The sequence below is a fragment of the Pseudopipra pipra genome, chromosome 18 (genome assembly GCF_036250125.1).
Source record: "Pseudopipra pipra isolate bDixPip1 chromosome 18, bDixPip1.hap1, whole genome shotgun sequence".
NCBI classification, from domain to species: domain Eukaryota; kingdom Metazoa; phylum Chordata; class Aves; order Passeriformes; family Pipridae; genus Pseudopipra; species Pseudopipra pipra.
Genome location: NC_087566.1, coordinates 9,657,659 through 9,671,669, shown reverse-complemented (window position 1 = coordinate 9,671,669; position 14,011 = coordinate 9,657,659).

Here is a 14,011-nt window from a genome sequence, read left to right as displayed (position 1 = left end):
TGACCTCCCTCCCAGCCATTGGGAATGAGCACCCAATGTGAGTGTTACCAGAGGCAGGAGCATGTGCCACGGGAATAGGGAGTCACCACAGTAGGCCAGATAATAAACATGGAGTTTCAAACACATCTGCTTGGCTTTTCATGGCAAACTCCTTTAATGGCCCCCCAAGGGACTTCTTGTGACTTTCTCTTCCCCCAGAAAAGCATCACAGTTGCAGACTTCCCGTTTACCAGGAGATCAAGCAGTCAGGCTCAGGGTGAGCAGTGGGAAAGCCTGGATCAGGCAGCTCCCCTGGTAGCAGAGAGCTTCCCACACCCAGGGTGCTCCCCAGCCCTCAGCCAGTGGATTTTGTTGTGGTTACTGCTGAGCCGCCTCCTCTCGCGGAGCTGTCCTGTGTCCCAGCCCAAGCCCTGCAGCCACGCTCGGCATCTTTCTTTTGGTCACAGCCTGATGTGCTGACATGTGAACAACTCCTTTTAAAGAACAGATACCCTTTCAAAGAGCAAAGTCCCCCAGGCAGCTGGGGAAAACTGGCAAAGGACACACACTGGATTAGTTTTTGCTCTGTGCTCCCTGTGGCTCTTCACACGAAGGAGCCGGTGGCATGAGATGGGGCTTGGGGACCAAAGTTGGTGCCTTTGCATGTTAGAAACCATTTCCGTTTGCAAGCCTGACAAGCACTGTCTGTTTCAGTATTTGTGATCCCCACAGAGCTATTTTTCTGCATTTCCCAATACTTTCTCTTCTTCCCTATTCAGTCTGCAGATGGGCCTGGCCCCTTAGCTGGCTCCCTTCAAAGGAGGGCATTATATTATGCCATCATTTATCACACTGTTCTTTTCTCCAGCAAATTTCCATTATGATTGGAAAAAGTCTGGCAGCCATCACCTCTGCTCTTAGATGAACTTTGGTTGGTTATTGAGCTATTACTCATAATTTAATTGTCTTCACTTGCTCTATCTATGTAAAAAGATAGATAAATAGACAGAGATAGATGATAGATAGATAGATAGATAGATAGATAGATAGATAGATAGATAGATAGATAGATAGATAGATAGATAGATAGATAGATAGATTAGATAGATAGAGGTATGAAGGAGGAGGGGAGCAATTTGGGGTGATTACTGGCCCAAGTCAAATTGGAAGGGGAGGGAAATTGCATTGAGCTGCACCAATTTACACCTTCCAAGATACTGCCTTTCTGTGACAGTGAAACATTTCTCACTACCAGAACTCAATCTAGTGTCTGCTTGGGTTTAGTATGCAGTTAAATTCACAAGATGCAGTTCAAGAAAAAGCTACAGATTGATGTTTCAGCTTCTGAGAGTCAGAAAAAGTGAACTCAAGCATATGTAACTTCACAGACTAACCTAATCTTCCCCTCTTGCTGAGAAGATTCACATAGCAACAGTGAAAGGGGCTTTCTTCAATTTGCCTTATCCTGTGTGTATTTAAGATAACTCTTTTTTTTCCAGAATTTCATTTAGCTACTCATACTACAAACACAAGGACAGATGGTCACCAGATCAAACTTAATCAGCATTCTGTATGCTGGATTTTGGGCTTAGAAATTCATCTGGTTCTAGTAAAGCATAGTCTGAAACCTGCCTGATGTTAACTCAACCACAGAATTGTATTAAATTTCTAAGCCTCCCCATCCTCATAGGAGATTGAGATGGGAACCATCGGGCAATTTCTAAAAAGGGTTGATTAGTAGTTTAATTATCAGAGATCAAAATCTGCTCTGTTAGTAGTGTCTCACTGGAGAAATGCATTTTTAATGGGAGAGTGCAGCCCAATCTTACCCATTTGTGTCTTCTTCAAATTCATTACAGGGCTAAATCCAGTCCTGGAGTTAAAGGATGTAGTTTTGTTTACATCCTCTTACTCCATATTGAATTCAAGGTCTAGACCTTGGCAGTGCACCCTCAGTCAAGGCAATTTGGACTATTTTCCCATGGCTTCTTCTCATTCCTCTTTTCATCGGGCTCTTCCCTTCCCTGCCTCTCACTGTTGTCAGTTGTTGGGCTGAACTCCATGTGAGTGTCCCCACCCCAAGGAGCTGTGGTTACATACACAGGACAAGAAATGAGCTTCCCACAGGGAAGGCCTGTCAGGCTTCTACCTGCCCATAGGCACACAGTATCCAGGGGCATCAAGAGCCATACCAGAACCTCCTTTGCCTCAAGTGAAGTCAGGGTTTGACTGTATCCTTAAACCCTGTGTCCTTCAGGTTGGTGTGGTGATCTTTTCGCCCTCTCCAAAACCATTCTGCTATTTTATCCCTCGTGCCACAGTCTGTTAGAGATGTGTGTGTACCCCTGCCTCCAACTCTGCTGCCTGTATTTGCATAACTGTGGCATGGGGCTGCCTGGCTGGAAACCAAACCCCCCTCCAAATGGCACAGAGGCGACAGCCATCTGTGTCTTTTTTCACATTTGGTTTCATTGTTTTAGGATCAAATCCAACCACTGCAACCTACAGTAACTCTAGACTTTTCAAGACTCGGAGCTTTCCATATAGCACGATCTGTGGTTTCACTGTGGAGAAGCAAACCTGGAAAAAAAAACTTGTTGGACTGGATCAGAAGTATTTTAGTTAGTGCAGAAGGCTGCCAGTGGTGAAACTAGCACTCCCAGAGCATGAATGAACGGAGGGTGTTTCATTCTGTGCATGCTGGACAATTCAGTCCTAACTGGGCATTATGGCTGCACTGGGCAGATCACTCTGGAGATGTATTTCCATTGCCACGTAATAAATATAAGTGCTCTTTATGAGACACTCATGGATGGAAAGCATCTAGTGGTTGCTAAAGGTTATTCTGATGATGTATATTCAAAGCCCTCCTGTTTGGCATTAATTAGCACAATGTTCTATTTTGCAATTTCCCAGCACAGACACATCCAGATTCCTGCTAGGAATTGGAAGTGGCATCCACCCACTCCTCCACCCAAACCAGACAGCACTGATACAATCCCTCCCTCCATGAACCCCCCACAACCCCATGGCAGGGACATGCAGGGGCTTGCAGGATGCAGGATTTTCTTGCATTACACAATCAAGGCATTTATTTCTAACAGGCCTCAGGCTGGGATCTTCATGAAGGTCTCTCCCATGGGTCCCAAAAGCCCAGTGCCATTAGCTGGGAGCTCCTAATTAGTCAGAAGCTCCTGATTTGGCCTGTGGGCTGGAGTATTTCTGACATCCAGGTTGAAGATTGCTGATTGCAGGAAGCTGATGCCCTCAGGAGCTCACAGCCCTAAGGAACTGATGGAAGTTTGTGACCCACACGCTGATTTGAACTCATCATGTCACAGCACTGGGACAAACTAGTGTAAACTTATGTGTTCCCTGTTTCTCTGGGCTTGGTTGCTCCAAGCCTACTACAGCTGCTTACTGATGCAATCCTAAGGAAAATGTGTAAGAGGTACTCTGGGGGTTGGATTCTGCCCTTGCCAAAGTCCAAGAGAGAAGGAAACACTTGCGCTTTTTCTACCTATTTTATCCCTGTTGGGTGTCTGAAAAGCATTTGCTACCAGCCCCAAGCTACAGAGATAATTAGATGCTGTACCAACCAAACTGCCAAAAGATGATAACTTGTGTGTTTCAATATTGCATGGAACATAACCTAAAATAGCTAAACAGATCCTGTAATTAGGAAAGTACCAACTTACACTCATATCCTCCTCTGCCTAGGCATCCCACCTTTGGGATGTTCAAGGCTTCTGAGCTCCTGGCATTGGGCTGAGTGCTTTTTCCACCGGCTTTGATGCATCCTCAATGCAAAGGGACTTTTTTGGTTCTTTCTTATGAGTGGTTCTATCTTGCCTCATGTAAGGACCCTCGGCCTCTGAGCTCTAGTGCTGGAGATGATTCTTTTGCATTAATCTCTTACACCACAGCCATCCTCTCAACAGGCTACATGGTGAGATGAATCATTTTCCATGACTAATGGGACAGTGTGAAGCTCTGATGGGGCACAGTTACAGTCCTGCAGCTGTGATCCACTGCACCCACCATGGGTGACAGCCACTGCTGGAATCTGCCTCCAGCGTCACCCCCCCCGTGGCACCACTGCAACTCCACCATTCCCAGCACCATGGTCCCTGCACGCTCTCCCAGTGCTGGAACAACCAGGCCTACATGCACCACTTCATTTTGGTTTTTACACCTCCAGCTTCCCTCCAGATAAACGTATTTTTTTAACTCAGAAATACATTTGTTCCAAGTCAGATGCCAACTGCTCCCAGTGCCAAGAAGATGCAGCGCTCCTTCTGCTCGCTCTGTTTTCCCGTGAACTTTATCAGTTTTTGCTTGTTTCTCTGTGACCTTTGGAGCCCATTCAAAGTCATCTGCCTTTTGCTTTGATTTCCTTTCAGTCCAGTGCAGGTTGCCAGCTGATTTGTTGCCTGTTTTTACACATCGCCAGCAAATCACCACCTCTTCATATTGTTCAGTCAGTCATCAACTCCAGGCTTGCCAGCTCTTTTTGCTAATGGGCTAGGAGGGATTGTTACATCTAAGCTGATGGGACCAGAAAGCTGCTTAATTACAGCTAACAAATCTTTAAAGACTAATGTCAGACTTTTATGGCCAGTGAGGGTCTGGCCAATGTTATGGACCCAAGGTCCACCTGTACGTTGGCTGTACCTCATCTTTCCACTGGTTAGCCAGGCACTCCCACTGCCACAAGCACTGGTTCCACTGCACTGGAAATGTATCCCTCAAGTTGTTGTGCCAGAGATTTGGCTTGTGCTGGTTCTGGGATGGGTACAGTTTGAATGTAGAGCTGGATGGGACCTCCTGGGTGCTCTCCAGCAGCTGGTCCCAGTTACAGGCAGCCAGGGATCAGTGGGAGGTGAAGGAGCCCGGTGGCTTTTAGCTGTGGTTATTCCTGCAATGTTGGCAAGGGCTGGGGTGGACATGGGAGCCCCAGGTGAGGTGCAGAGTCCATAGGGCATGTCCAGGCTCAGCTCCAGCACCACACGGCTCACAAAGCACTGCTTCCTTGCCTGCAAAGTTCCATGTTTTTCATGATTCCTCAGGGGAGCTGTATTGAGGTCCATTTGTGGTGAGAGGCAGGAGTACTTTCTCCAAGAGTTATGTGTGTTTCTCATCATGCTCCTCTGTGTTGCCTTTTCAGCTCCAGGTGTGGTGCTCGATGGATTGTTGAAGACCAAGATTTCCTTTGTCGACCAGGAATAAAATGCATATTTCCCTCCAATACAGAGAACAGTCAGAAGGAAAGGTGTAGCACACTTGACCAAAACCCAGAATCATCTGCACTATGGGCATCTCCCACTGCATCATTCAGGACCCCAGGTATGGATTTATTTGATTTATCTCTTGTGCACAGACATGGTGTACGTAGCTTTAAAACATTCTTACTCTATTTTCTCTGTATGGTCCCAGGTCCCTAAAGAAGGTGATTTAGAGAGATAAGTGCTCACTGATTAGATGGAAATGTGATGATTTTACACACTGCAGTGGGTGTAGTGTTTTCAGAGGTCACTGCACACTGCTTGGGCTCTCCACAGACGTTTAACTTTTACTCTTCCTCCCTTTGTTGGTTCTCTTCCCATAAATCACCAGAATGAAAACATGGATCAGGTGGGGAAAGCCAGTAGCAGGATGAGGGCTTTATTTTTCTATTCTGCTTCCAAGCCTTGCAGTATAAAGACTGTCACAGGGCTGTGAGCCACATGTGGCCCCGTTGAACAGAGCTAAGCTCTACTGGGACCCACAGGCTGATCCACTGCCACAAACTGCTCACAACATGTGTATAAGGACCACTGGGGCTGTGGTCTCCAAGGCTCAGCCCTCAAGGCTCAGCCCCCAGGGCTGCACAGCCGAATATTGAGGGAGCTTTACTGTTCCCCCAGGCCATCGGAGCAGCCAAACAGGCTGCCAAGGTCAGGGATTAGTCCTATCTTGGCTTCCACAGGCTCTCTTGGGCACAATCTGAATCTCAAACATGCCATGTCTGCAGTTATGTCTCTGATCCAGATCGAAGCTTGTTTGCTTGCACAGCCTCACAACAGAGAGCTCAGTTTGAGCTCCTTGATTTCAGTGTTGGCCAAGGTTTTGCGTTTTGTACCGAGATCTGTGCTGCTGCCATCACCCACGATGCCAATTCAGCCCACAGCCCTCCTGCCACCCACGGAGTCATGGGATCCAGAGCCAAGCCTGGCAACACCCCATCCGAGGGGTCACAGGCTCCGGAGGGGACAAGGGACATGTCCCGGGGACCCACGCATCTCAAAGTTATCATGAAAGGCTGAGAAAAAAAGGCACCACATAGCCCTGGGGCTAGAGAACCGCTCGGGACGGGCCCATCCCTCGCTGTCCCGGTGCCCGCGCGTGGCCGATCCCGAATCCTTCCCTCCTTTCCCGCATCTTTGCGCGGGGAGCGCGTGCCCTCTGCTGTCCGCGGGCGGAACTGCAGGTGGGACCGGCCCGGGAGCCGGGATGGGCTCTGTGCTGTCCGTGACCTGAGCCGCGTTTAAAGAGGCACCATAAACCAGCCGTGAAATGGAGCTACGAGCTGGGAACCTCCAGCATGGACGAAGGAAGGCGTCACGGTCTCTGTGCCTGCGGGTGCAGGGCAAAGGTGCAGCCCTTCTCTCTCAAGGAGAGGAGAACCCGAAGTGGATCCCTGGTAAAGCCTGAGATGGAGGCTGGAACAGGGCAGCAGCACAAGAGGGGCAGACTGGAGGTGCCCAAGGCACAGAGGCAGAGGAACTCTTCACCAGCACGAAGCACATTTGGAGCAGTGCCTGCAGAAAGGACGTAAGAGCAGGGGCCAGAATCCAGCGTGCATTTGTTCCCTGTGTTTCTGAAATAATCCCTGAGAGATCAACGGGGTTTCACATCTTTCCCCATCTGTTCTTAATCTGTTTGCCTGACAGATGCCAAACCACCATACCCTGCATGGAAAAACACAAAACAAAATAGAAGGTTTTATATCTTCTCTGGTTTTATTCAGAAACGTTCCCCGGAGCCTGGCACTGTTCGTGCCCCAGGCGTGTGCCGAGGCCCAGGGCAGAACCTGCCCCAGGGACAGATCTGCTGTCAGCAGGGGCTCGCAGAGAGTCTGTTCAGGGCACAGACTGTCTCTGATGGAGCAGCTTTGTGTTTATGCAAACCTGATGACTCCAGTTGATTATCTGCTGCTGGCATCCCTCTGCTGCCAAGAAGCCTCCACCAACATCCCGATCCGATCCCGCTGTTCCAGGCGCTGCAGACTTGTACAGCCTGAGGCAGTCCCAGCCAGGCAGGAGGTGGGCAGAGACAAGGGAACTGCCTTGCTAAAGGTCACAGAACAGAAGGAAACCAGCACCCTGAACCCCCCAAAGGCTCCAGACAATTTGTCAAGCAGCCTCTAATCCCAGTGTTATCTCAGAGTTTGTCCCTGCAAAATCTGTCGAGGACGTGAGCAACAGCATTTTAATGGTACCCATGAATACTTTATTTAAGTCTGAGACTTGGTGACTACAGTACTATCATTATCAGTGCCTGGAATGTGCCATCTCTGATAATAAATAATAAAGGATAACTCCCAACATCAAAAATTATTCTGTCCTAAGCTGTTCCCATCCTCATCCTATCGATCAGAAGGTCTGAGTGTTTGTAACAGCTCATACAGTAAATGGACTTTAACATTCTTCTTTCCAAATACTGAAACTGGCTCTTTCCAGGGCAATGCCATGTAATTTATAGCTCTATCACCACCTCCTTAATAGTTGCCAAGTTCTTTGGGGTCCTTTGAAAGTGAACATATTAAAAAGATATGAGCTGAGACTGACCAGAACTTTCATGTCTGTAGGTTCCTATGTGCCTTTTTTGGTTTTTTCAACAAGCTGCTGAAAACAAATTCTGTATCTTTAAGGCAAGATGATGAGACTTTAGAGTTCCCCTGACTAGTGAGAACAGAGCATTGATACAGCTCTACAGCAGCCAAATGCCAGCACATCTCTACATCTCAACTTCACCATTAGCCTCGGCTAAGAGAGGGAAAGGGAGAGATTTCCTCTTTGCGTATCATTTGCTTAATCAATGTGAAACACAATCCCTGCCAGTCTGAAAATAGGTCTCAAACAGTGACAGTTAAACAGCTGTGCAATTTGTCTATTGCCCCAAGAACAGAGTATTTATATAAGGTTTGGCTGAGCAGAAAAGAAGGTTGGGAAAAGATTCAGCAGCTCTGATAGGAGAGGGGAGATGACACTGTCTTGAGCTGTTAACATCACAGCATGCCCTGCTCTGTTCAGGCACTGCTTCCCACCAGCCCAAGCCTAGGTTAATTTAATCAATGAAAACATCCTGTGCCTCCCCAGTTTGGCAAAGGTAGGATTTGGGGTGAAGGAGATCTCCTTTGCTTACTCTGCATATTTTGCCAGAATCCCCCAACTCCGTGAAATGTCAAGAGAAAGATCAACAGAGTGAAATGTAATCTCAAAGAGAAACACAATATTTTTTAAAATGTCCTCACAGCAGCAATCATAATAAAAATACAAACCTGAGGTTTGTAAAAATGTAGCAATAAAACCACAGACATCTTTACAACTCCCAGATACCCAGAGCTCCCCGGCAGCAAGCACAAAAAGCCTCCCAGACACAAGGAGCAAAAGTCTAACTGGGGACCAGGCCTAATTGTTTTACAGCCTGCAAAAAAAAAAGCCACACATGACACTAATTCACAGGTCATTACCAGCCACCATCAGAGAAGATAAAATAAATTCCCTTCATTTTCCCTCACCTAGAGACCATGGAGCAGCTTAGTTGTAGGGAGGTGGAACGTTGTGCTTACAGGCAGTATGTGGTTTAGGTTTATAAGGCAAGTTCAGATGTTTGTGCTGTTTCCTGGTCATTAAAAGCCCTTTTTAAAAGCCAGATTACAGGCATCTGTACTTCCTGAGCTAACAGTGAGTATGTTCTGTTCCACAGGAATAGAGATCATCTCTTTTAGAATGTGAGGCAGGCCCTCGGGCAATGTAGCTCAGCCTCCCAGTGTGCTCTGGCAGGTTATTTAATATTTCCATGCCTTGAATCTCCCATCAGCAAAAGGAATCCTGTATTTAGATCTTTTCCATCCTTTATGATTCTATGATTTCTCCCACTCTTTGTCCAACCAGGTTTAAAGCTCTTCCCATGGGGACCGCATATCATGAGGGGGCAATGGAGGACTGTGGCAGCACAGGGCTGTGCAAGGTGAACACTCACCTGGGCATGGAGCAAGATTATAAAGGACAGAGTGCAGCTGGTGCAGGATTTTCTAGGCTCCCTGACTTTCTTACGTGTTTGACTTGGGTACAGCAGGATTTTGAATGTTTTGCAGGGGGAGGTGGGCACCAGCTGGCTGAGATGATGGTCCTGATTCAGCTATGGACAACTGTGGTGACTTTTCCTCTGTCTGCCACGGAAATGAACCCATGTGGTGGAGATGATGGGAAATTTTTCACAGGGGAAAGAAGAATTCAGTGTAGGCCAGGTTTGAAAAATCCAGACTAAACACAGCCTCAGCCTAGTACTGTACAACTGTACTGTACAACTGTACTGTACAACTGTCAAGTCGCATTGCAGTAGGTTTCTTGATGCAGATAATTTAATGATTCTTTGGCCCACGGGCACATCTCCCACTGCGAATCTGCTTCTCTGGAGCTGCTTTATCACTGACCTGAAAGGCAGCAATCAGGGCTCGTGTGTAAATGTATGTGACGAGCGCTAATGCACGATAATGGCCACAGCGCATCCAGCGGGGCTGACAACACCCACAAGGTTCTGGATGTGTATTTTGCTCCCTGAACATAGAGGTCACTGGCTTTTTCCTGATGATTTTTGACAGAATACAGTAGGCAGAGCCCAAGCATGCATATATACATCTGTCAGTGATTACTTAATAGTTAAGAGTAGTTTTAGGGGTATTTTTGTAAAAGCCATAAAAAACCCCCAATTTGCAGATGTCATGGGTCATCTTTTGCCCTAGAAAAAAACGTTTGTTCTTCTCCTCTTATTTCTAGGCTATTCACAACTTGTCCTTTTTCCTTTGTGGACTAATTGTGCAAGTTTAGCTGCCAAGTTCAAGAGCTTTTTGAAAACTGTTCTGGGCCTTAATCACACTCTTTTTTGATTGGAATGAGAACCCTTACTCCCCAGGTTTCTGGGAAAGGCCCATGATATAATTGAAAGGTGGGAACTGCTTTTGTCCTTGTTTGTACAGTCACAGAATTCTGGCTAATGGCCATCTCATGAATTAATGCTGAAAAATAATGGATTTACTAAGAGTCTGGTTGGTAAAGTGGAGATAAGGGAGCTGAGTAAGGGGCTGACGCCTTCTCCCAGCCAGCAATTCTACCAATGTTTTATGATCGGGGAGTAGGTCAATTCACTTGCACATTTAATGGATGAGATAAGGGCAGCTTGCACTAAATTAGCTTTCTGGGCAATATATGATCTCAGGGATGCAAAACCCTTCTGGCTGCTGAGGGAGCTGCCTGCACGTCCTTCAGAGCAAGGCCTGGCAGAGCTATTTGCAGATGATGCTCTCTTGTACTAAACACAACTGCTGATGCTCCTGAGCATCCTGCTATAAAATCATGACCCTATGGCAGTGCAGGCCAGTGTGCCACATCTGGGACACAGCTGGCCCCACTCTATTCAGCACCACTTCGTTAGTGGGAAGTGAGGCTGCAGCAGTTTCCAGAAGGATCTGTGTGTTGTGCCCCTCCAGTCCATGCACAGAGATGTGAGTGCAGCTCATGGCAGCCTGTTCCCGCCTTCTGCTCCTCCAGCCCCAGACATCAGGCTGGATTAGGCACCTCCTGGATCCTGACCTGCTTCTTCCTCCTCAATAGATATCTGAGCCTCAGTTTCAGCACTTGTCATCAGATGTTACTTGTTCTGCAGCAGGAGGTTTCCTCTGGTACCACGAACCCCCCCAGCCAAAGTGTTGTGCAAACAACGGAAGAACAATAACTAAAACCAGTCTCTGCCTTAAGGAGCTGACAGCATCTGCCTTATTCCTCCCAGCTTCTGTAAATAAATCCTTGCGAATGTTGCTGTTTTTCGGAGGACGATAAAAGGACCTGTCGACACTCCCTGCACAGACTTTTCCTGCCATTCACTGAGCTTTCCACTCCCTCTCCCACGCAGAGAGAAGTTTGTTAAAAATTAATTCTCATCTGAAGACTGCTAATTATCTTAGAGGCTGTGGGTAAAGTGCAGCAAAGGGACCAAAGGCAGCGCTCAAGAACAGCCCTGCAGGAGGAATGCTGGCTTGGATGGTGCCACTGAGCAGGATCAGCTTGTGAGGGCTTTAACTGATGCTTCTCCAGTGGGATGTCTGATAGCAGAGCAATGAAAAAAGGATCAGTAGAGAGGTCTCTCTCTGTACTCACATACATCTGGTTCTGATTTTTAAAATCTTCCCTTTTGAACTGGGGAGAGCTCACATCACTCTTCGGATTTTAATATTTTGGTTGAGTTTCATCCTGGCTGTTGTTCCCCACCAAGCTCTGGGACAGACTCTGCACAGTAACTTTCCCTGCCCTCCCTTGCACACTGTGAGCAGGGAACTTGTCTGACAACCTGTGTGCTGCCTGCTTGCAAGGAGGCACAGCCTCTCCAGTGTGCTCTCCTTCCCGGCGGGGTGAATGGGAAGCTAATCCTGGATTCCTATCTCAGCCCCGCTGATCTAATTAATAGTAACTCCTTTGGCTTTATAGGGTGGAGGGTGCCTGGATTTAGATCTGCATTACCGGAATCAAAACCAGGCCAGCTGTGCTTGTTGATATTAGAGATGCACAGCAAAGAGAAACAACCTCCATGTGCAGTGACATGGGAGAGGTGATTAAACCTTCCTGCTTCCAGCTCTGCAGCCGTGTGTGAGGAATCTGTGCTCTTTAAAAAACAAGGCAAGCAAAAGAAAAATAAGGAGAGAGGCACCTGGAAATCCAAGAGCCAGCAAGAGTGGGAAGATGCACTGCCTCCTGGAAAATCTCTGTCTCTGCTCCCAGTAGACCCTGGAGAGTAAACCCAAGATCACAGAAAGCACAGGGTAGGGAGGCAGATCATCTGAGGCAGACACAGGACAGGACCAGCCTTGCCCTAAACTCTGCCTAATATTGTCCTGCACTCATCTCCCCTTAACTAATTAGCATGGGCCTTCTAAAGTACACATGGCCCCTCCACCAAGCACACACCAGACTCCACGCACCCTCTTACCTGGTCCCTCTCTCTGTCCCTGACAGCATGGAAAGAAGAGCCTGGCAATGGCAGGCAGGTCCTGCTGCTGTCAGTGGTGCTGCTGGGAGCCCTCCTTCCCCTGTGGGCGTTTCACTGTCCAGGCTTTGCAGCCACTTGGGAGATCCTGCGTGCAAACAATGTGGGACATCTCCGGTGCAGCCAGGCCAGCCCACGAAGGGCACACGGGGTGATGTGGTGTGGGATCAGGGCAGTTCCTCAGCTGGTCCTGAGACAGACTGGCCAACCTGCTGCCCTGCACTTAGCAACAGGGTCCTGGCAATCCCCACAGATGATTGCATCCCATCAAATCCAGGCAAATCCACCCGTGCAGAGTTCCCTGCTCTGCAAAGCTTGACCGTATGGCTAAGGAATAAGCCACAAAGGGACAGAGGTCTTTGAACAGAAGTGCAGGACTTGGAGGTCCTCAGATCTGGAGTCTGCTTGCTGGATTTTCCACCCAATCCTGTCAAATCATGGGAGTCAAGAAATCTGGGTTTTATCCAGTTTCCCCATGGATGTTTTATCCGACCCTGTGGTGTTTGCTTAGAGCCAGTCTTTGAAAAGATGCCACAGTTCCCACAGAAAGTTGTAACTGCATGAAGCACATAATTACATTAGAGGCACAAGCCATGGACAACACAGGGCCTTATGGACCACTGCATGTTATATCAGGGCTTTTGGGGATCTCTGATTTTGGGGATGCATAAATATTTTACTGTAAAATGCTCATATCTGAGAGCCCTGTGTTTGCACTTCGATGGACTGGGAATTTGAATTTCTGGCTGTCTCCAAAGTTCAGGAGTTGTGATCAGGGCCAGAGCTTCCTCCAGCCCAACTCTGCAAAGAGGATTTGCTGAGCTATGATTAACTCGATTACATTGCATCCTTCTCTTCAGGATTTTTTAAAGAACTTTGCAGATATTAATGACACATAATTACCATGCTCACATTCCCATTTTGAACATGGAGAAACTGGGGCAGCTCAGTGCTGCTCACCTGGCGAGGGGCAGAGCAGCCTTTCAAAGGATGACAAATCGGAGTGACATTTGCAGGCTGAAACATCTCAGAAAGGAAAACATCAGAGAAACCAAGAGGACATGGAATAAATGCTCAGGGACTATTTCAGTTTTGTTTCTGAATGAATGTATTTTTATCCCTTGGCTTCCGACAGGTTTTCCTTACATGGAATACAGGTATGTATTTCTGTTCTATGGATGTCACGTCTTAAGGCCTGTAAAAGCACTTCCTTTGCAACAACACAGCTGGGGGTTTTCCTTCATCTGTGTTCAGTTATTAGGGATCCATATTGAATTAACATCCGTCTTTCCTGCCAAGATGATTCAGATGGCAAATGCATTTCTCTTTTGGCACAGGTTCTAACTGAATCATCTTCTCAGACTAGTTCGTCACCTAACGGGATCCTAAATTAAGAGTGCACATTTTATATAAAAAGATGGATGCATATGAGATAAAATGAAAGGAAAGCCATGAACAGGAAAGGGCTTGTTCTCTGGGTCTATGTCTGCCAGACACTGCATTTGAGCTCAGCCTGGCTTTGTGCAGCTGCTGGGGGCATTGCTTACACCCACCCCACGCTGGTGGGACACGGCAGCCTCCTCCTCCCCACTGCAGGGCCTTCCTCCATCACTGCTGGTAGAGCTAAATCTCCCTCTGCACCGGGCTTTCCACTTCTAAATGCCCATTTAAAACTGGTTGTCTTTGGGTTTAGCTTTGACTAAGAACTAATGAGCTCTCCTAAAAATAT